The sequence below is a fragment of the Myotis lucifugus genome, unplaced genomic scaffold, assembly GCF_000147115.1.
Source record: "Myotis lucifugus unplaced genomic scaffold, Myoluc2.0 scaffold_74, whole genome shotgun sequence".
In the NCBI taxonomy this organism is placed as follows: domain Eukaryota; kingdom Metazoa; phylum Chordata; class Mammalia; order Chiroptera; family Vespertilionidae; genus Myotis; species Myotis lucifugus.
Window position 1 is genome coordinate 31,532 of NW_005871122.1, and position 21,862 is coordinate 53,393.

General features: G+C 36.8%; 1 pseudogene; it reads left to right on the forward strand.

The window, feature by feature from the left end:
- Positions 1–4,358: 4,358 nt before the first annotated feature.
- LOC102439423 lies at positions 4,359–6,583 on the forward strand (annotated as a pseudogene).
- The last annotated feature ends 15,279 nt before the right edge of the window (positions 6,584–21,862 follow it).

The window sequence follows — 21,862 nt, forward strand, 5'->3', positions numbered from 1 at the left end:
GTTATCTATAATTTTGCAAAAATTATTTGAATCCCATGAGTGATATGAGTTCCAGAAAAAAAAAACACTCTAGAGAGGATCATTGCAGATGTTGAATATATATTTGTTGTATGGATCAATGAGTAAACAAATGGATGGAAGGCAGGCCTTCTGCTTTTGCTCTTCCCACAAATATGTCTATGCTCAACACGTCATAACATAAGAGTCAGGTTATGTCACTACTCTGGCTCAAAACCCTCCAATATTTTCCCACCTTACCCTGACTAAATTCCAGTCATTACCCTTACCTACAAGATTAAGAATGAATCCTCATTTCTCTTCCAACTTTCCCTCTTTCTATACTATCTTTGCCCTCTTTGCTCCATTCCCCCAGCCTCCTTCCTCATAGCTAATCCACCAAACATATTTCAGATGAGTGCTTTTGTGCTGATTGCTGTTTTCTTCACCCACATGTCACTCAGTTATCAACTGCAAGGTATTTACTTACATGTTAACTTCTCAAGGAAACATTCCCTGACGACTCTATTTAAAAAGCATATCCTTCATACTCTTTGTCTCCATTCTCTGCTTTACTCTTATCTATAGTATTATCACCATCGAGCACTTCACAAATTTACTTATCTTAATTGATTTTCTGTATTTATAGACTACAATGCATACATACCCTAAGAGAGTGCGGTTTTGTGTCTTCTATAGCCCCCATGCTTAGGACAGTAGCATATAGTAGGCATGCAATAAATATTTTTGAATGAGTAAATTGAGCCTAGTATCCTGACAGCTTTTAATACTTGAGCAATTCTTTTTGTAAATGAACCCAGGATATATATATAGTTATTTTGATTAAAACAATAAATATTTTGCAAATTATTGCCCAGTGATGACTAGAAGAGTCAATGATCAACTATATTCCACATCCACTAAGGAAGTTTATTAAAGTTTTGTGCATAGACTCTAAAATTATTTAGTCTTTATTTAAAGAAAAGTTTCATTATCTTCAAACTAGTAAATAGTCATCATAAAGCTGTCCACAATGTTAGCACTGGGCTTGTGTGTATATAATAATCCCTGTCTCATTACAGTAGTTATCTACATTCTGTTTCGCTGAAATAACAAAAGGAAAATTCATGTGAAACCGAGTTTTACTTTGATGGCTGTTGATGCTTTGAACGCTATTGACTTCCGTACTGAATAGCAAAATGGCAGCACCCAGGACACATAATGATCTGTGAGGATGGCATGGCTAAGAAGAAATAAATAAGAATATTTGGAAATAAGAGGCTCTTTATATTTTGTGAGCTATCTTTCCAATTAGTGCTAAGTATGGCCCACAGGTGACCTGATGATGAGATGTCTCTGCATTCTGTTCAAAGCCTGCCAGTGAAATGGATGAACAAAAGCATGAGTGACACTTATAAATTAGTTTGGTTAATTTCCAAGCATACCAAATTAAATAAGCTTTTACCTTCACTTGATTTATGAAAGATTGCTTGGTGTTTATAACAGCCAAAAGGATAATCTTTTATCACAAAATGTATTATAGAAAATTTCTATGGAAGACAAGATTTCTTTTATTTCCTAAGTCTTCTAGTTTTCTCAAAATTATTAGCTTAATTAGCCTTTAAGGTTCATTATATGTCCATTGGACTCAGATTCATCAAAAATCAACCAATGTACTAAAGAGGTTTAGGGCTTCAGTTGAGAGAAAATTGGTAGGTCTTTGATTCTTTGCCATTATCCCTTCTAATCAAAAGGCATTGATTATTTAATAGCTTGATTAGTTCAGGAAATAGTTATTATGTATCATTGGTTATATTTTGTTGCAGGTTTCCTTCTATTCAGGAGTTTATTCTCTAGATGCCAAACTGCCAAAACAATACTGATAATTAAAAGTCCATAAGGCGTGAACAGACTGTAGTGAAAAGTCAGAAGATGCAGTGATTCTCTTGGGCCATGAGAAGAAGGAGAAGAAGATCATGGAAATCAGTTATTCTTGGCAATAACCAGTCTGACCCAAATTTATGAATGGAAAAGAGTTCTGGTAGTTCCCACCCCAAAAGAAAGAGAGATGTTTTTTGTCATTTGCATGATATTGTGTGAGAAATCAAACGGACATTTCAAGAGCATCCATGGGTAAGGTGATGTTAGGTAAATGACCAAATGGCATGTGGGGGAGGACATAAGTAGCCATGTGTGTGTGTGTGTGTGTGTGTGTGTGTGTATTTACCTGTGAGCATTTTTTCTGTGTCAGAATGCCACAATATATGAATGTGTAGGTATGCCAATGACCACTGGCCTATGAAAGTGTGACTATTTGTTATCCTGTTGTTCCTGTGTCTCTTGAATCACACATTAGGGATATAAAAAGTACTTCTTCCCCATACATCACCCAATAATTTGGCAATAGTGTCAATACACTGTATTTATGATGAAAATTTGTAGATGAGTGGATTTACACAATGAAATAAAAATAAATAAAGCCATAAAAAAGAAGGGAATCTTACTCTTTGCAAGAGCATTGATGGACCTAGAGAATATTATGATAGGTGAAATAAGCCAGACAGAGAAAGACAAGTACCATATGATTTCACTCATATGTGGAATCTAATGAATAAAATAAACTATCAAACAAAATAGTAACAAACTCACAGCACAGAGGACAGACTGACAGAGGGAAGGTGGTTGAGGGGGCTGGGTGAAAAAGGTTAAAGGATTAAACAAATTAAAAAAACATCTCAAAGACACAGACTACAATATGGTGATTACCAGAGAGAAAGGGTAGGGGCAAGTAGAAGAGAGTAAAAGAGGGATAAATGGTAATGGGAGGAAACTTGACTTGGGGTTGTGAACACACAATATACAGAGGATGTACTATGGAATTATACACTTCAAACCTATACAATTTTATTAATCAGTGTCACTCAAATAAATTCAATAAATTTAAAAAATAAATAAATAAAAGTAAATAAATAGATGTTAAATTTGTAACTTTAAATTGTAGAGGTCTTCAGTAATTATTAACCATTTATTTCAATATTACATACTTCATCTTCTCCCACACTCTCTACTCAAAATATATAGTTTCCCCTTAGAAAATTCTATTGGGTTTAATCTTCAAAATATATCCAGAATCCAACCACTACTCTTCATTTCTACCACACCACAACCTTATTCCAGGCTACTGTCATCTCTTGTAAAGGTTATTGAAAGGACTTCACAGCTGTTTTCTCCCTTTCTACCCTTGTTTTCCTAGAGTCTGTAATTCTCAACATAGCAACTGTGCAAGTTTACTACTGCAGCTGAAACCAATTATCACAACATTAGTGGCTTAAAACAAAAACTCTCTTTCAGTTTTCCAGGCACAGTATGGCTCAGCTGGATCTCTGTTTAGGCCAAATCACAGTGTAAGCAGGGCTGTGATCCTTTCTGGAAGTTCTAGGATAAATATGCCTCCAAAATCATTCAGGTTGTTGGCAAAATTTGGTTTCATGCAGTGTAGGTCTGGGATTCCTGTTTTCTTGCTGGCGGTCGGTTGGATGTGCTTATCAGCTGCTAGAAGACACTCACAGTCTTTGGTTTGTGGCCCCCTTCTCCCATCTTTTCAAAGTTAGCAATGCTGGGTAGCATTGTTCTCACCTTTTGAATCTCTTCTCTGCCTCCCTCATCTGCTACATCCTTCTGACTAACACCAGATGGAGAAATTCTTTGCTTTAATTTATCTATTTAAATTTCTCAAGTGATTAGATTGGACCTGTACAGATAATCCATGATGATCTTACTATCTTAAGATCCGTGATCGTAATTACATTTGCAAAGTCCCTTTGTAGCAATGCCTAGATTAGTGTTTAATTGAATAACCAGGGGAAGGGTACCTTGGAGAATATCTTTAGATTTCTGTCTACTACGGCAAAGGGTCCTTTTAAAATATAAAGCAGATTACGCTCTATTCCATATAATGGGTTCTTATTTCATGAAAAGTAAAAGCCAAATTTCTTAGATAGGCCTACAAAGGCCTACACAATTTCTTCTCCCATGACCTGTGACTTAATTTCTTATTATTCCTACTATTCATTTTTTTTCTTTCAGGAGAAGGCATTTTTAAATACTTTAGTTTTTTTTGAAGGACTTTATTTAAATAATCATATTAAGTAAACAACTCTTTTATCTATGGTTTTAAAAGTAAACTAATTCATGAAACTTCATTTCTGTAAACCAGTGTTTCTAAATCTCAGCGCTATTTACATTTTGAACCTGATAATTCTTTGTTGCAGAGTGCCATTCTATGAATTATAGAGTGTTTAGTATATTCCTGGCTTCTACTCAGCAGATGTCATTAGCACACTTCACTTGTAACAACCAAAATGTCTCCAGACAACGCCAAATGTCTCCTAAATGGCAACGTTCCTATTGATTCAGAACCACAGAATGGCAAGAATAAATCTCTTTTTATGTGGCAATACCAACAGGATGGCTATAATACCAAGTCAGACAGATACCAGTGTCCTTAAACTTCTACTGTCGGGATTTCAGAATTTCTTTTTAAATATATTTTATACAAATATATTATTTGGGAAAAATAAAACAAAAATGCCAGCAGTTTCTATATTAATGAACAATCCTCATTCAATTAGAAACATGAATCAAACATAAGTTAAAAATTAAAACAAATACCAGAAATAAATTTAACAAAGAAGGTGAAAGATCTGTATACTGAAAACTATAAGACATTATGGAAAGAAATTGAAGAAGGCACAAATAAATAAAAAGATAGCCCACGCTCATAGATTAAAACAATGTTTTTAAAATGTCTATACTACCCAAAACAATCTATAGATTCAATGCAATTCCTATCAGAATACTAATGTTGTTTTTCACGGAACTAGAGAAATAATTCTAAAATTTATATGGAACCACAAAAAAACCCTTAATAACCAAAGTAATCTTGCCAAAGAAGAACAAAGCTGGAAGCATCATACTTCCCGATTTCAAACTACATTACAAAGGTACAGTAATCAAAACAGTATGGTATTGGCATTAAAGCAGACATATAGATCAACAGAACAGAATAAATAATCCAGAAATAAACCCATGCATATATGTATATTAATTTACAACAAAAGTGCCAAAAATATACATGGGAAAGGGCAATCTCTTCAATAAATGGTGGACAAATTGAACAGCACATGCAAAAGACTAAAACTGGACCACTATCTTAAACCAGACACAAAAAGTAATTCAAAATAGATTAAAGACTTGTATGTAAAAACTAAATTTATAAACCTCCTAGCAGAAAACATAGGAGGTAAGCTCCTTGACATTAGTCTTAGCAATTATTTTTTTAAAAAGTTTGACACAGCCCTAACCGGTTGGCTCAGTGGCTAGAGCACTGGCCTGCAGATTGAAGGGTCCCAGGTTTGATTCCAGTCAAGGACATGTACCTGGGTTGCGGGCACATCCCAGTAGGGAGTGTGCAGGAGGCAGCTGATCGATGTTTCTCTCTCATTGATGTTTTTAACTCTCTATCCCTCTCCCTTCCTTGCTGTAAAAAATCAATAAAATATATTAACAAAATTTTTGACACAAAAGCAAAGGTAAAAATTGATAAGCAGGACTACATCAAAGTAAGAAGCTTCTGCACAGCAAAAGAAACTATCAACAAAATGGAAAGGCACCTTACTGAATGGGAAAATCTTTGCAAATAATATATCGGATAACAGATTAATATCCAACAGATATGAAAGAAATCAATATAATGCAATAGCAATAAAACAAAAAATGCAATTAAAAATGGACAGAGAATATCAGTAAACATTTTTTCCGAAGAAGATATACTAGGCACATAAAAAGATGTTCGAGTGCGGGCACTGGGGCGAGCGTACCTGCGGGCGAAGTGCTCGGGAGCCGGCGGGGAGCGGAGAGGAGCCGCCTGGCATCGCCAGGGCCGCAGTGGCTACAGTTGGGCACCACGGACCCTCCCGATGGCATCAAGGTCTTTCCCAACGAAGAGGACCTCACGGATCTGCAGGTCACCATCGAGGGACCTGAGGGGACCCCGTTCCCTGGAGGCCTGTTCCATACGAAACTCCTGCTGGGGAAAGTTTCCTGCCTCCCCGCCCACCGGCTACTTCCTGACCAAGATCTTCCACCCGAACATGGGGGCCAACGGCGAGATCTGTGTCAACGGGCTCGAGAGGGACTGGACGGCTGAGCTGGGCATCCGGCATGTGCTGCTGACCATCAAGTGCCTGCTGATCCACCCAACCCCGAGTCCGCCCTCAAGGAGGAGGCGGGCCACCTGCTCACGGAGATCCATGGGGGCGCCGGTGGGCCCAGCGGCGGGAGGCCCGAGGCCAGCCGCTCCCTGGCCAGTGCAGCCTCGGCCTCCTCCACCGACCCCGCTGCCCCTGGGGGCCCGGGAGGGGCTGAGGGGTCCGTGGCCAAGAAGCACACAGGTGAGCGGGACAAGAAGCTGGTGGCCAAGAAGAAGACGGACAAGAAGCGGGCTCTGCGGCGGCTGTAGTGGGTGCTTCCTCCACACCTGCCGACCCTCAACTCTGTCTCTAAGTTATTTAAGTTATGGCTGGGGTGGGGGGCACTGGGACCTGGATTTGTTTTTCTAAATAAAGTTGGAAAAGCAAAAAAAAAAAAAAAGAAGAAGAAGAAGAAGAAAGAAAAAAAAAAAGAAAAGATGATCAACAGCTCTTATCATTGGGGAAATGCAAATCAAAACCATAATGAGATTTCACTTCCCACCTGTTAGAATGGCTATTATAAAAAAGATAAGAAAAAACAAGTGTTGGCAAGGATGTGAAGAAAAGGGAACCCTTGTGCACTACTGACAGGAATGTCAACTGGTGCAGCCATTATGGAAAAGAGTATGAACAGCCCCCCTTCCCCCCCAAATTAAAATAGAATAACCAGATTCCATTTCTGGCTATTTATCTGATGAAAATAAAAAATGCTAACTCAAAAAGATATATGCAGCCCCATGTTAATTGCAGCATTATTTACAATAGCCAAGATATTGGAAAAAACCTAAATGTTTGTTGATGGATAAATTGTTAAGGAAAATGTGGCATATACTAGTATATACAATAAAATATTATTCAGCCATAAAAATGAATGAAATCTTGCCATTTGCAACAACATGGATGGACATTGAGAGCATTATGCTAAGTGAAATAAATTAGAGAAAGACAAATATCATATGATCTCACTTATATGTGAAATCCTAAACAATAACAATAACAAGACACCCTAAAACCTAAGCTCATAGATATGGAAAACAGATTGGTGGTTGTCAGGATGTGGGGGGTGGTTGGGGGAGCGGTATAGATGGGCAAAATGTCAGAAGGGACAAACTTCAGTTATAAATAAATGTCATGGGATGTAATGTACAGCATGGTGACTATAGTGAATAATTTATTGCATATGTGCAAGTTGCTAAGAGAGTGAATCTTAAAAGTTCTTCACACAAAAACACATTCTGTAACTATGTATGGCGATGAATGTTAAGAATAGTCATTGTGGTGATTATTTCACAACATATACAAATATCAAACCATTATGTTGAACACCTGAAATTAATATAATGTTGTGTGTCAGTAATGCCTCAATTTTAAAAATATTTCTAAAGAACGAAAAAGAAAAGGGGGCATCCGTATTCGTTATTCCTAGGAGAAACTATTCTAAATAACAGAATGCTAAGTCAAAATTGGCTAGGACAAAATGTCATAGAAGATCAACTTGGTATTGTCAGAGCAGTTATTTTTATTGATGACCTGCCACCTATAAGCAACATTAATATGTTTCATTAAATTTACATTGACATAATGAATTGCTGTCCTAAAATCCTAGCCTTTCCATCATGTTACAAGGTGGCAATAAAGACATGGCAAAATAAAAGCAACATTACAGCTGCACACATGACAACAGAATAAACAGTCTGACAGAGATATGTTAAAGTACCTTAAAAAATTCAGGTAAAGTAAATTTACCAGCCTGACCCCATAATAGGACAATTTTAGGACAGGTTTATATAAGGTGTGGAATATGTTCCTAAATGTCTTAAGCTTCTTAATACATTTTCTTCTTCAAATTAAACTTGTGGATACCAATTTAGGCGCAGTTTTACCAGAATTTCCACAAAGAACACTAAAAATTGAAAAACTAACAAAAACAAAACAGCTAAAAAATCTCAGTAATAAAAAATGTGACATAAAGGCAACAAAAACACAATAGTAATTTAGCATGGGTTTGCTGAAAAAGAATCATATTTGTTTTAATGTAAAAACTCTAAGGATGTAAGCATTTCATTTCTACACTTCAGTACAACCAGAGTAGAGCTGCTGATTGATTTGTGCAGAGATGGGAGGGAGCAGTGCTGAAAGAGAAAGGAGGTGATTAGTGGGGAGAATTGTTATTATTTTAGTAACTTGATTCTACCTCACACTCTGTTTATATTTTTAAGTTGTCCTTCCCTTCCCCCCACCAGCTCTTTGCTTTAGTCTATTAACAAGAAATTAACAAGAAATATTTTTATCATTTGTTAAGTGCTATGGAAGCATCAAACATGTTAAAATGGGGGGAAAAAACCCACACAAATAAAACTTAGTAGGTGGGCTGCAGCAATTACTAGTACAGAGACTTTTAAGTGGGCTAGTAAACATTACACGATCATCAGCAGTCCTCTTTATAATAGGTTAACAAAACCTGTCTTTATACAAGTACCTGATATTAATATCCAACTTCCTGGTTTTAGGAAATCCATTTTCAATAAACTAAGGATGCATATTGAAGAAGTCTATACTGAATATTTAAAATGCAACATGAATAGATTTTAAATAAGAGCTTAGTGCATGTGCTCTGGCATTAGGCGTGAGGTTAGTTACTGTGGAATTTGAGAGTACTACAAGATTTGGGAAAATAAAAGTAAATGATGGATCCAAGTGTTTTCGTGAAAAAATTATGTATGGTGTAATGGTTATGTGTTATTTCTGATGTTTGGTTCTGTGCAATGTGTCCTAGTCACCAACAAACTTTTCAAGGGATTCTGGGTGCTCACGGCAAGGAGGAGCCCGTTTCAAATCCTGGTACCGCAGAAAGGAGACAAGACATTCCAGAGCCCCACATCCCTGCCTGGTGTGCACCTCCACCCTGAACACCTTACTAACCAAAGGCAGTCAATCACAGCTCAGAGGGGACCAGATGGCAGTGGCCCTCCCCCAGGAGAAAGGGACAGGGGGACCCTGCACACGTCTATGGGAAGACAACAGAGCACACGGGCTAAGGATGTAAGTGCACAAACACACAAGACATAGGGACTCGGGGCTGATACACTCCCTCCCTTGAGGACCGCGATTTAATATCATGGAACCTGCTGGGGTTTTCTCACAATACAGATTGAGTCAGAATCTCCCCCTGCCCCCAAGGAAGGCCTGGTTGGCTCCTGAATCCAAAGATTCCCTTGATGTAGCCAGTGAGGCTACCCTTGAGGTTCTGTTCAACTTGTCCTCACGTGGTGGGAAACCACATGGTTGAAGGCCAGGTCAGAGAACAAAGGCTTGCAAGGGATGGGCTGGAATCCTGATAGGATGTACAAGGTTATCAGAGAGTGTTTGTACCTTTAAATTGAAGCACCATTGAAAGTACAAGGAATGTTTTCATTTTCATCAGCCTGTAGGCATACTAGTGATATTCAGAAAAAAAAATGATCAAAATAAATTACACAATGAATATTTTTAGCAAATTAGCTATATCTGGAATATTGTGAGAGTTTACATTTTTAAATATTTAACATTCTTTCTAAAATGATTTAAAGTTTATCTAATTCCATGTTTTCAGTTAAACAAAATTATGATACTACTAGAGGCATGGTACATAATTTCAGACACAGGTTGGGTCCGTCCAGCCCACCCCAATGGGGCCCGATTGGGCTGGGCCAGTGGGGGGGAGGTCACGGGAGGTTGGGGCCACAGTGCTCCTCATAGTGACTGGTTGTTCCGGTCGCTTGCCTTTTATATATATAGATCAGAGGTTCTCAACCTTCCTAGTGCCGTGACCCTTTAATACAGTTCCTCATGTTGTGGTGACCCCCAATTTCATTGTTACAAATTGAACATAATTAAAGCATAGTGATTAATCACAAAAACAATATGTAATTATATATGTGTTTTCCAATGGTCTTAGGCAACCCCTGAGAAAGGGTCGTTGGACCCCCAAAGGGGTTGTGACCCACAGGTTGAGAACCGCTGATATAGTTATTGTTACTGTTTTACCGTTAGAGATCTCTAGAGTCAGTAATTTTGAGAGATTTTCTTTTAGCAATATCTAGTCTGCTATTCATTCAATCAACATTTACTGAGAGTGTGCTTGATGCCAGGGACTGTTCTGTTGCACTAGTGAACAAGAGAGACCTAGTCCCTATGGCATGGATTCTGTATTCTAGTTGATGAAGGAGACAAATAAATCCTATATAATAAAAGTCTAATATGCTAAGTGTCCGATCACCTGTTCAACCAAAGCATAATATGCTAATGATATGCTAAGGCTACTTAACTGCTCGCTATGATGTGCACTGACCACCACGGAGCAGTCGACCGGTCAACCAGTCGCTATGACATAAACTGACCACCAGGGGCAGATGCTCCGACCTGTAGGTTAGCTTTCTGCTGGGGTCTGGGTAATCAGGACTGAGTGAGAGGGGCTGGACACACCCTGGAGCCCTCCCGCAGTCCCTCCCTGGCTGGGCAACCTCCCCTGTCCCTCCACGGCCCCGATTGTGCATCGGTGGGGTCCCTTGGACTGGCCTGCACCCTCTCACAATCCAGGACCCCTCAGAAGATGTCAGAGAACTGGTTTTGGCCCAGTCCCACTCAATGCAGGAGCTGCCCCCTGGTGGTCAGTGCTCTCCTACAGAAGCCGGGCTCACGGCTGGTAAGCTCAGTGGCGGTGGTGGGAGGCTCTCCCGCCTCTGTGGCAGGGCTAAGGATGTCCGACTGCTGGCTTAGGCCCGCTCCCCCCGGGCCTAAGCCGGCAGTCGGACATCCCCCAAGGGTTCCCAGACTGCAAGAGGGTGCAGACCGGGCTGAGGGACCCCTTCCCCCGAGTGCACAAATTTCATGCACCAGGCCTCTAGTTAACAAATAATAAAACATGAGGAAGTAATAGCAATAAGAATAAAAGAAAGCACCTGCCAGTTCATTAGTACAGGGGATTGGGGAAGGATCTCAGAAGTGATTCTACAGCAAGCCCTGAATAACAAGAAAATCTCTGAGGTTCCAGTGAAAAGGAATGACTACCATGCTCTGTAAAAGTAAGCACTTCTTAGGAGTAAGCAGGAGTATTTTGTCTCAGTCTTAGAGTCCAAGGCATGATCTTTCTCCCAAGAATCATGGAAGAGAAAAAAGAAGGAACAACAGCATCTGCTTATCACCATGGCAGCAGCTGCTCTAATTTTATATACATCTAGAAATATGGCACTTTTATGATCTTAGTAATGCTTTTGGCATAAATGAGTCCTGTGATTTCCAAGTGGAAAGTGCAGCGTTCTAATCAAATGGAAATTTTCAAGTTTATGTAAAAAGAAAATAAAAAAATTTAAGTAGAAAAGTAACCAGTAATCAAATACCCAGCAAAAGTTCAGAGGGGCTCGAAGATCAAAGAGAAAGATGTGGCTGAAATCAAAGAAGTAACTGAAATGTGTGTAGGTCCCAGAGTCATGGGGAGCGGGCTCAAGGAGAGTTCCAAACCCAGGAGTCCGTGATTGTCTTGCAATTTTGAAAAACATAAAACATTTCAAATGTGCTGGGCTATTTTCTGTCAGAACATTTGTCCTGAGCTTGACCTTACGAAACATTTTTTAATAAAAGGAGTTTTGTATTCATGAGTGAGAACCCATTTTTTATTTAGGGGAGAGAAGTTATAATCAGCTCCTAATCCTGAAAACATATTCTCTGAATATGCCAATCTTTCTATACTGACTTGGGAATATAAATAAGTCTCACAGTGAAATGTTAGGGAAAGATGAAGGTAGGAATAAAAATCATGGAATAAGGTAAGGAAAATGACTTTCTGATTATATCGTCAAAGGCAAGGAAAACATCTCTAAATTTGAATTTTCTGGTTCTCTGCCCCATTATTATTCATTTTTAGTTTATACCCCTCTCCTCTCCAATTTATTCATTTGTAGTATGTACCCCACCCCTCACCTCCTCCCAATCTTAGGCATCAATAACCCCTGGTAAATTCTTTACCAAATTAACTATAAACATTAACTTTTGCCATTGTCAATAATTAAATTTAAACATTTTAAAGTATTAATGTAATCAGATTATTTTCCTAGCTTTGTTTTTTTTTATCCCAATGAGTAACTTCTCATTTGAATTCTTAAGAATGTCTGTGTACTTTAAAGGATCTGAATAGATATGATGATAGGAAAAATTATAAAGATTAAAAATATTATCACTTGATTTTACAATAAAAATTTAAAGGTGGAATGAACAAAATATTGGCATATAGTTTATAAAACTATATTGAAAATCATTTGTAAATTCTTGTGAGTGCCTGTATGTAATGGACATTCTTTTAAAGTTATTTACTCAGAAATTCTTTCTACCTATTTTCCATAATTGAAGATTGACACATAAATGGTTAAATCATTTATGTAAAAAGTGAATAAGATCTAAAATGGGGCACAGGGCACTGCCATAATTTTGAGTATATGTATTTCAAAGTGGTGATTCTGATCTCTATGGCAATTTATGAATTACCTCCACTTAGTAGATATGTTAAATTTCCCAGGATGTTGAAAGATCATTTTAACATGGGAAACAGTAATTTATTACACAGATTCTTGTTAACTGGCATAGTAATTCTTCAAATGGAACATTTTTTCTTCCACTATTGAGAACCTTGGCATCACTATGTATTTGCAATCAAATGCCACACCTGTATTTTGAAAAGTTATTATTAAACATCAACATCTTTAAGTATAAAATGACAGGGTGATTTGTTTTGTTACCAGGTATTTGATAAATTGCAGTCTAGCATGAGTAATTCTTATATGTACCTATAAATGCAGTGTGGACAAAAATATTGTTTAGGGAATTTTGTGTTTGTGTATATTAATCGCCTGTGTTTTCAAGAATGACTGATGGATTATAATTCAAACTTCAAATGCCCTTCAATTAACAGCCTGTACTGAATGTAAATCCTCACAAAGAAAAAGAACTAGAAAGCTCTACTTTCTATTTTGAGAATACCTGGGAATGTATATCTGTTGTTTTTTCAACTTTTTTTTTTCAGATTAAATTTAGCTGACTGGCCATCTAATTCTCAAATGCATCTGGACCATTTATTTTCTAAAAAATGTAAAACACAGTTTATGTTCATGGGAAACATTTTGGGGTTAAGCAACAAAAATATAAGATAAAAATGCTATTTCAAAGCTTGGAAAAGTCACGTCCTCAAAATCTAGCATTGGTAGTAAAATAAATAGAAATGTGTCCCCAACTCTTAGCACCAACACATGGTAGGATGTGTGACAAGACCTTTTTAGTACATTAGCACAGCCTTGGTTATTTAAATGAAAATGAATAATCAACTCAAACAAAACCAACTTAGTTTTTAATCTTAAAGCAATCCTTTTTCAAGTCTCCTATTATTTCCTGACTAACTGAATCAAGGAAGAACATTTTAAAAATGTTTTTGATAGCTTTTCTTTACCTGTTTTTGTAATTTCATTTTCACTTCCAGAGGAAATTAAGGAGTGCTAAAAATAACAAATGTGACTAATTCTCAATTACCTGCAATAAAGAGAAGGCAAATGGGGAGCTGGCATGATGGAATAAATTACATCCACTGATAGTTTAAAAATCCAATTTTAACCATTACTGTCCACCTTTCTTTTTAACAAATAACATGGGAAGTCTCGTAAGTTCCATTTTCTCTTCCTTCATCTGAAAAGTCCTCTGATGGAGTTGCCTGCCTGAAGATAAACACCCAAAGATTGGTAAGAGGGGAGAAAAAAGGAGCAAGAAACATGGATCATTTACATACTTGATGTTTCACTCCAAATAAATATAATTAGGAAAAATAACTAAATTGCCTTAAACATTATTACATTATTTAAGAAAAATAACTAAATTGACTTAAACATTATTACATTATTTCAAAGTATTAATTCACTCAATTTAGAGTCAGTTTTCAAAGGACACTAAAATCTAGATGATACCTGGAGTCATTCCAATTTTAAAAGTACATGATTTTGTATATGATTACAATATAGCATCACATCTCCATAAATGGGCTGCAAAGTAATTTTTTACAATTCAGTAGTAAAAATGCATTTTATTAATTTAAAATATGAGTTATTAATATTTTGAGGAAATGTGGACTTGTGCACAGAATTTTGAGCTGGGAATTATGAAATCTGGTTCATGAGTAATCTTCTGATTACCTTGAACCATCATTTAATTTGGCTACAGTTTCCTGAGTTGTAAAATGAAGAAAATGAGGATGTTGAAAACTATAGGATCTCCAAAAGCCATTCTAGATTTAACTTTTTAATCTAACAAAGAAATATCAGATGTAACTAAACATTTCTAGAGGAAAATATAATTTTATGGGGTGACAATCTGGTTGAGATTATATATATACTAGAGGCCCGATGCACAAAAATTCTTGCAAGAGTAGGCCTTCCTTCCCCCAGCTGCCAGCACTGGCTTCCCTCTGGCACCCAGTACCCGGGCTGCCAGCACTGGCTTCCTTCCTCCGGCCACCAGCAGGCACCCGGGACCCAGGCTGGCTTCCCTCTGGCCCTGGCTTCATCAGGAAGGACGTCCAGAATGATGTCTGGAAAACATCCAGTCTAATTAGCATATGACCCTTTTATTACTATAGATATTCTTTTACCCTTTAAAATTAGATGGTGACTAGATAGAAGGATATGTTGTAAAGCAAATACAGCAAAATAATAATTATGAAATCTAAGTGTTATATATAATGAGTGTTTACTGTATAGTTTTCCAACTTTTCTTTTCAAAAATTTTCATAATAAAATTTTAGAAATAAAAATCAGAATTCTATGATAAATTCTCACCAAATAAATATAACATAATATTAGAAGGTAATTAAATATTGCATGAGTTCATTTTCTCTGACCATATCAAGTGTTTTTGTGTATATAGAACTGCAAGAAGCTTCATTCATTGCTGGTGGGAATGTGACATGGTACAGCTATTTTAGGAAACAAACATGGCACTTTCTTAAAAATTAAAACATATAATTACAATGTAGCCTCAACCATTCCTCTGCTAGATATTTACCCAAGCAAATAAAGAAACATATTTCATACATAGCTTTACAATTAAGAGGCAAACTTCAAAAAGAACTTGAATGTCAATCAACAGGTGATCAACAGTTTATCCAAGGGATATTGATCAGCAATAAAAAGGAATGGGATATTGATATGTGCAGCAATAAAAATAAACTTCAAAATCCCTGTGCTGAGGAAAAAAGCCAGGCAACTGTCCATTCTATGCTTGCAAAATTCAAAATACTCTATCAGTGGTTGCCAAGGGGCAGGATAAGGAGAAGGAAGGATGGATTAGAAAAGAGCATAAGGAAATTTTTGAAGATGACACAAATATTTGTTACTTTTACTGTGTGATGGCTTCTTGGATGGATGCATATGTTGAAAATTGCTGAGTTTTACATTTTAAATATGTGCAGTTTTGTTTACTTCAACTATATTTCAATAAAGTCACAAAAAAATGGCAAGAGTTGGACTTTTCCAGCATTCTTCAACACACAAAGATAAATACCGTGAGAAGCACGATAAAGTAACATGAAGAATGTTATAATTTAAGAAGTATATGAACAGGGCCTTCCTTGTGCAGAATGGCTTTTAGTGGGTATCCTTTCCAAAGTAGCCTGCACAGACGGGTGACTTCTTAGATGCGCCACTTTGTGGATGTGCTCTGTGGTTGTGCAATCTGTGCCGTCACAGAGAATCCCATGCTCTGCTGTTTCCATCTTAAAGTTCTTAATAATTTTAAACAAAGGGCTTCTCATCAATTGCCACTGCATCCGGCAGATTATGTAGCCAGTCCTGTCCCAGATCATGAAGCCTTTGCGGAGGCATTTTAATGGAACTAAGCGTCTTGGCAATCACGAATAAACTGCACTCAAAGCATCTCTATACATGTTTTGCAAATTCTACCAGGAACACGATATGGAAAATTAGATTGCGGTATGGAGTCTTGGGTAACATTAGCAGGATAGAATGTTTATAGACTCAAACGAACTCTTTCGTGACCAAACCAAGAAATAACAAGTACTAGAGCTTTAGGTTAGTGATTAACTCCCAGCAGGTCAAATTTCCCTCATTATTTTTCTTTCTGTATGAGGATATATATCATACATCACTCCCCTGATGTGTGCTTGGTAGTTACCATCACTAAGGGTTATTAGGGAGTTGATGATGTACAAGCTGTTTGCTATGGGGCTTTGCAGAGACAAACATGTTAAACCAGCTTCCACAGATGTTTCTCGTACCACAATTACTGAAACAGCCATGCACTGTACTAAAATTTCCAAGCGGAAACAGAGACTGATTGTAAGAATACTGATATTATTCAATTTCTCCACCCGCCCTTTTTTTTTTTTTAACAACAGACATGATGAATATCAACAAATTGACCCTGTTTGTTGATACAAGAGAAGCTGATTAACAATGTATCCCTAGGTAACTTGCTGGGATTTCTTTGTGAAACGAAAGCTTACCTTCTCGGTTTCCTCTCCCACTTTAAAAGCTTTACCTTTGGGGATGTTACTGTTGAGTAGAGGCCAAAAGCAAATCCTTGCCTTAGCTACACAGACACTAACAAGAAAACAAATCTTGTATCACTTGCTTGATGTCTCATAGCTAGATCCAGCTGCCTTTTAGAGCCTGTTTATTTAAAAAAATGTTCTCTGACTTAGCTGAGCTATGAAACTCCTTCTTCATTACAGGAAAAATAGAGACAGTAAAAATTCAGGAATTGAAAGCCAAAAGAAGGAGGTTGTTCGTATTGATAACTATGAATTGGGCTTGCAGTAAGCGTGGGTTTATAATAATGGTATCATACGTCACAATTCTGCCCGTAGGCAGATTGTTTATATTATGGAGGAAACTATTGCAGACACAGTAGTTCAGAGTCAGGACTTGGAGGACATTGGCTGCAATGAGTCAATAATAGTACAGTAGATTATTACCTAAGAGTGATGTCAAATGGCTGGGAGCATCCCAGCAACATGAATTTTATGCCTTAAATATTGACAACCTGTTCTATCTGTGGTACACAGATGACCATGAGCTGATTGTTCATTGGCCCACTGGCTGAGGAGGATCTGAAGAGTTGCACTTGCAAACAATTGATGAAGCTGGACTCTGCCCGGAATCGTCCGGAATTCAGAGAGCATGAGGAAAACCAATGATGTTACTAGACCATCTCGGAGCTCCAGGCTCCAGACAGGCTTCCTCGGCAAATCGTGCCATGAACTTCAGGGTCACAGAATTGCCAGCTCTCTGCTATAAGTAATTCCAATTGCTCTAATCATTGTTAAACCCATTTAAGTGAATGCTCCACAAACTCAAAGTAATATAACACACAGAAAACCAAAATCTGTAACTCAAGTGACATTTGGCCACATAAAAGCAGAGAAGAAAAAGTTGTTGTCAAACAACAAAAAGCAGAAACGGTGAATCCTTCTTGGTATGAGGCTATACAAGAGTTCTGTCCAGCAGTATCTCTGGTAAGATCATAGCGAAGGAAAAAAAATTCAGGTTTTAAGAAAAAGAACGTCCTTGAAAGAAGGCTATTCCACATCCTGCTTCTATTCTAACTTTAAAAGTGAACATTTTTTCATTTCCACTACAATACTGTTCTATGAAATAGGAAAGTAAGTAGAAAAAATAAATACTTTTAAAAAGCAGGTACATAAAAATTATTTTATATTCATTTGGAGAAGGGAGAGGTCCTAGCAAAATCCCTCCCTATGATATCATAATGACTCCAGGAAATAGAGTTGCTCAATTTTGTCACCATTGATATTTTGGGGACAGATAATTATTTGTCTCATGCATTCTAGAGTATTTAGCAGTATCTCTGGTCTCTAAGGATTATATTTGCATAGCAGTGCCCATCACCCCACTCTCAACAAATCATGACAACCAAAAATGTCCCCAGGCATTGCCAAGTGTCCTGGTGAGGAGCAATATCACCTCTAGTTGAGAACCACTGCCCTATGTAGTTCTGTTAGAATAACACATGGCACAGACTCTTCACATAACCTTTGTACATACTGCTTCCTCTTCCTGGCTAGGTTTTCTTCAGACACACACACACACACACACACACACACACACACACACTTTCAGAATTTTTAAATTCTTTTTTAAAGGTGACTCTTAAAATTTAAACATTTTATTTCCTTGATTTAACCAATATTTATGAAGCATTTATATGGAGGGCAGTATGCTGTGCATTAAAATGTCCTAAAAATGAATAAGGAACACTCCCTTCCAAAAAGAAGTCACAATTTATAAAGAGGGATCCAAATTACTAGAATATTTCAGAGTAAGTTAGCAATATAAGAGAGGAAAATGGTGAGAAAATTAAAAGAAGATATGACACGTAGGCATATTGGTCCAGTAACCTCCTTTGGGCTCCTTACAGAGAATTGTGCCCAGACCTGCTTCTTGAGGACATATTTTAAATGAATTTAAATCCATTATCAAAATCTCCTTCTCATTTTAAGTAATGTTAGAAGGCATAGTTAGGAGAAGCATGCATTTTCTTCATGTGACATGCCATTTCCAGGCACTTAATCAGCGGTGCCTGGCTCTTCACTCTCCAGTGCTAATACTCTAACATCACATCCCCTTCAGAGAGTGATCTTCACCGAACTCCTCACCGAACTCTGGTAAATAACTCAGAGAATCACTAGCCTCTTTATGTAGGAAAGAATTAAAGGCCCAGAAAAATTCACTGATTTTTCAAGACTACTGTAAGAAAGAACTTTAAATCCTTATTTAAAAACTTCCCGTGTCAGCCTACATGTGGTTTAAAAGTTATATTCGAATGAACTCAAATGGCAACTGACAGTAGCTGACGTCAAAACCTGTTTGGCTGTGAGCGAAAAAGCCAACTAACCATATTATCAAGAGAACCAGGAGAGAAAGTTGTCATGTAGAAACCTTGCCTATAAAAATCTTTAGTGACCCAAGATTTAGTTTTAAAAGCAAAGCTCTGTATCAGAAAATGGATCATTGGAAAAGGAGCTTAATTATTTCTTCAACTTTTCTAATAGGGAGAGCAAAGAAGTTAGGAGATACAAGAAATCTGCTAGCTGACCTTTGAAACTAGGAATGTCAGAGAGGTAAAACATAGTTATTTAGCTAACAGAGTAGGTGAGATAAACAGAAAAAACAACAACAACAACAACACACACACACACACACACACACACACACACACACACAACAACAACAACACTAAAAGTCCTGATTACTGAGTATGTCACAAAAGACTTCCAAAACAGGACAGCGATCCACAATGGCTGTTATACGGTACCTTAGAGTGGCAGACATGGCAGAGTTTGGAAGAGGAACATCAAATATAGACACTCATGCCCAGATACAGACCATGCTGACTAAACAAAGTTGAATAACATAAGGATGGCTGATGGTTAAAGAATCCTCTTAATCTGGTACCCTGTTTAATTTAATTGTGGCATTAATACTTATTAATAGAGGTTTTGATTAATACATTTAGTTAATTAATTAGTTAATTAAAATAATATATACTGTTTTATATTCAATTGACAAGAATATTACAAAAATGATGTTATGCCTTTATCAGAGCATTGTATTAGGAAGTAAATAAATAAATGACAACATGTCTCATTCTTAATGATGTTAAATTTAATCACTTGGGCAATTTTGTGACTGCCAGATTTGTCTACTATGAAGTTACTGGAACCTTCACAAGGAATACTGTTCTATTAACATGTTAGTTTTATCCCAATGAACCCATTTTGAACCATAAGAAAACAAACTTGTGTTTTTTAAGCCATTGAGTTTGTATTAATTTGCTTACAGTAGCAATAGGAAACTAATAATAATATTCGTATTATGAGTTAAAATAAAAAATATCCAATTTGCCAGATATCTCTGAAGGAAAAGTATTTGTATTGATCAGCATTTATGTCTTTCAAAAAGAAATTTGACTTAGTACTCTGGAAAATGAACCTCTAATTTTATAGAACACAGTAGATTGGAAATAGAGGATTTTTATCTGAAAATGTCAGCATTATACTTGCTTTTTTATTCCCAGTTCTGGTCCATTCCTGGATTGGAGGAACAATAGAACTTACTCAAAGAGATATAAATCAGAAAAAAACCTTTCAAGCAGGTTGGGAACATGAGTGAAGTGGAGAGCACATCAAATTACTCAGATTCCATAGCAACCAAGAAATTTTAGAAAACCACAAAAGGTAATCTAACTAAGTACTTTGCCTTAGTATTTAACTAAATAAAATATTCTATGTAAATTTACTTTTACTGCACCAAATATATGTGTTTGCATGCATATGGGTGCTTATATTTCTTTTCATAGTAAATTAAATATGGAATTAATGTTTTCATTTTATTGAAACTACAGATATTTCACACAATTGTTTTCTGTTGTTGATGGAGAACACAAAACAGATAATTATGAGAAAAATTATTTTTTTCTTAGACCACTGCAACGTTCTTTAATATCAATTTGAAGATATTGATATTAATCTCTGGGTTAATTTTTCAGAAAGATCAACTTCTTTTCCCCCAGCTTTATTGAGATATAATTAACATATAACATTGTTTAAGATGTACAACATGATGATTTAATATAGGTAACTATTATGAAATTATTACCATAATAATGTTAGTTAACATATCTATCATCTCACAGAGCTATCATTTTTTTTTGGTGTGGTGAGAACATTTAAGTTCTACTCTCTTAGCAACTTTCAAATATACAACACAATATTATTCACTATTAAATATTAAACAGCATGCCACGGCACACTGGTGTGCTCTGAGTTTTTAAAACATGCAATACCTGACTATTTAGTAAGGGGCGCTGACCTCTTTTCCCTTAGATTGTCAAATAAAAAACGACAACATTCAATACAACAATGCCATCCAGTATGAATGACTCAAAATTATATCATTTTTTGTCAGATCAGCAAAAATTATAATCTATTTTTTAGTGTGTTGCAGGATTTTATAATTAGTTTATGTGTGCCAAGAAATGAAAAAAGTTGAAAATTGCTGCTGTGTATTGCATCCCCAGAACTTCATCTTCTAAATGAAAACTTGTACCCTTTGATCAACATTTCCCTATTTTTCCCACCCTACAGCCCCTGGCAATCACCAATCTACTATGTGTTTCTATAAGTTAAACTTTTATAGTTTGCACATTTAGGGAGATCATACAGCATATGGTCTATTTCAGTTAGCATAATGCTTCCCATATTCACCCATATTGTCACAAATGGCAGGATTTCCTTCTTTTTCTGTGGCTGGAAGATATATCACATTTTCTTTATCATTCATCCATTGATGGAGGCTTAGGTTCTTTCCATGTCTTGGCTTTAGAAATAGTGCTGCAATGAGCATAGGGTGGTAGATATTTCTTTAAGGTGGTGATTTCATTTCTTTCAGATATATACCTTAGAAGTGGAATTGCTACATCACAGGGTAGTTCTACTTTTGATTTTTTGACGAAACCTCTACATTGTTGTCCACGGTGGCTGAATGAATTTACATTCTTACCAA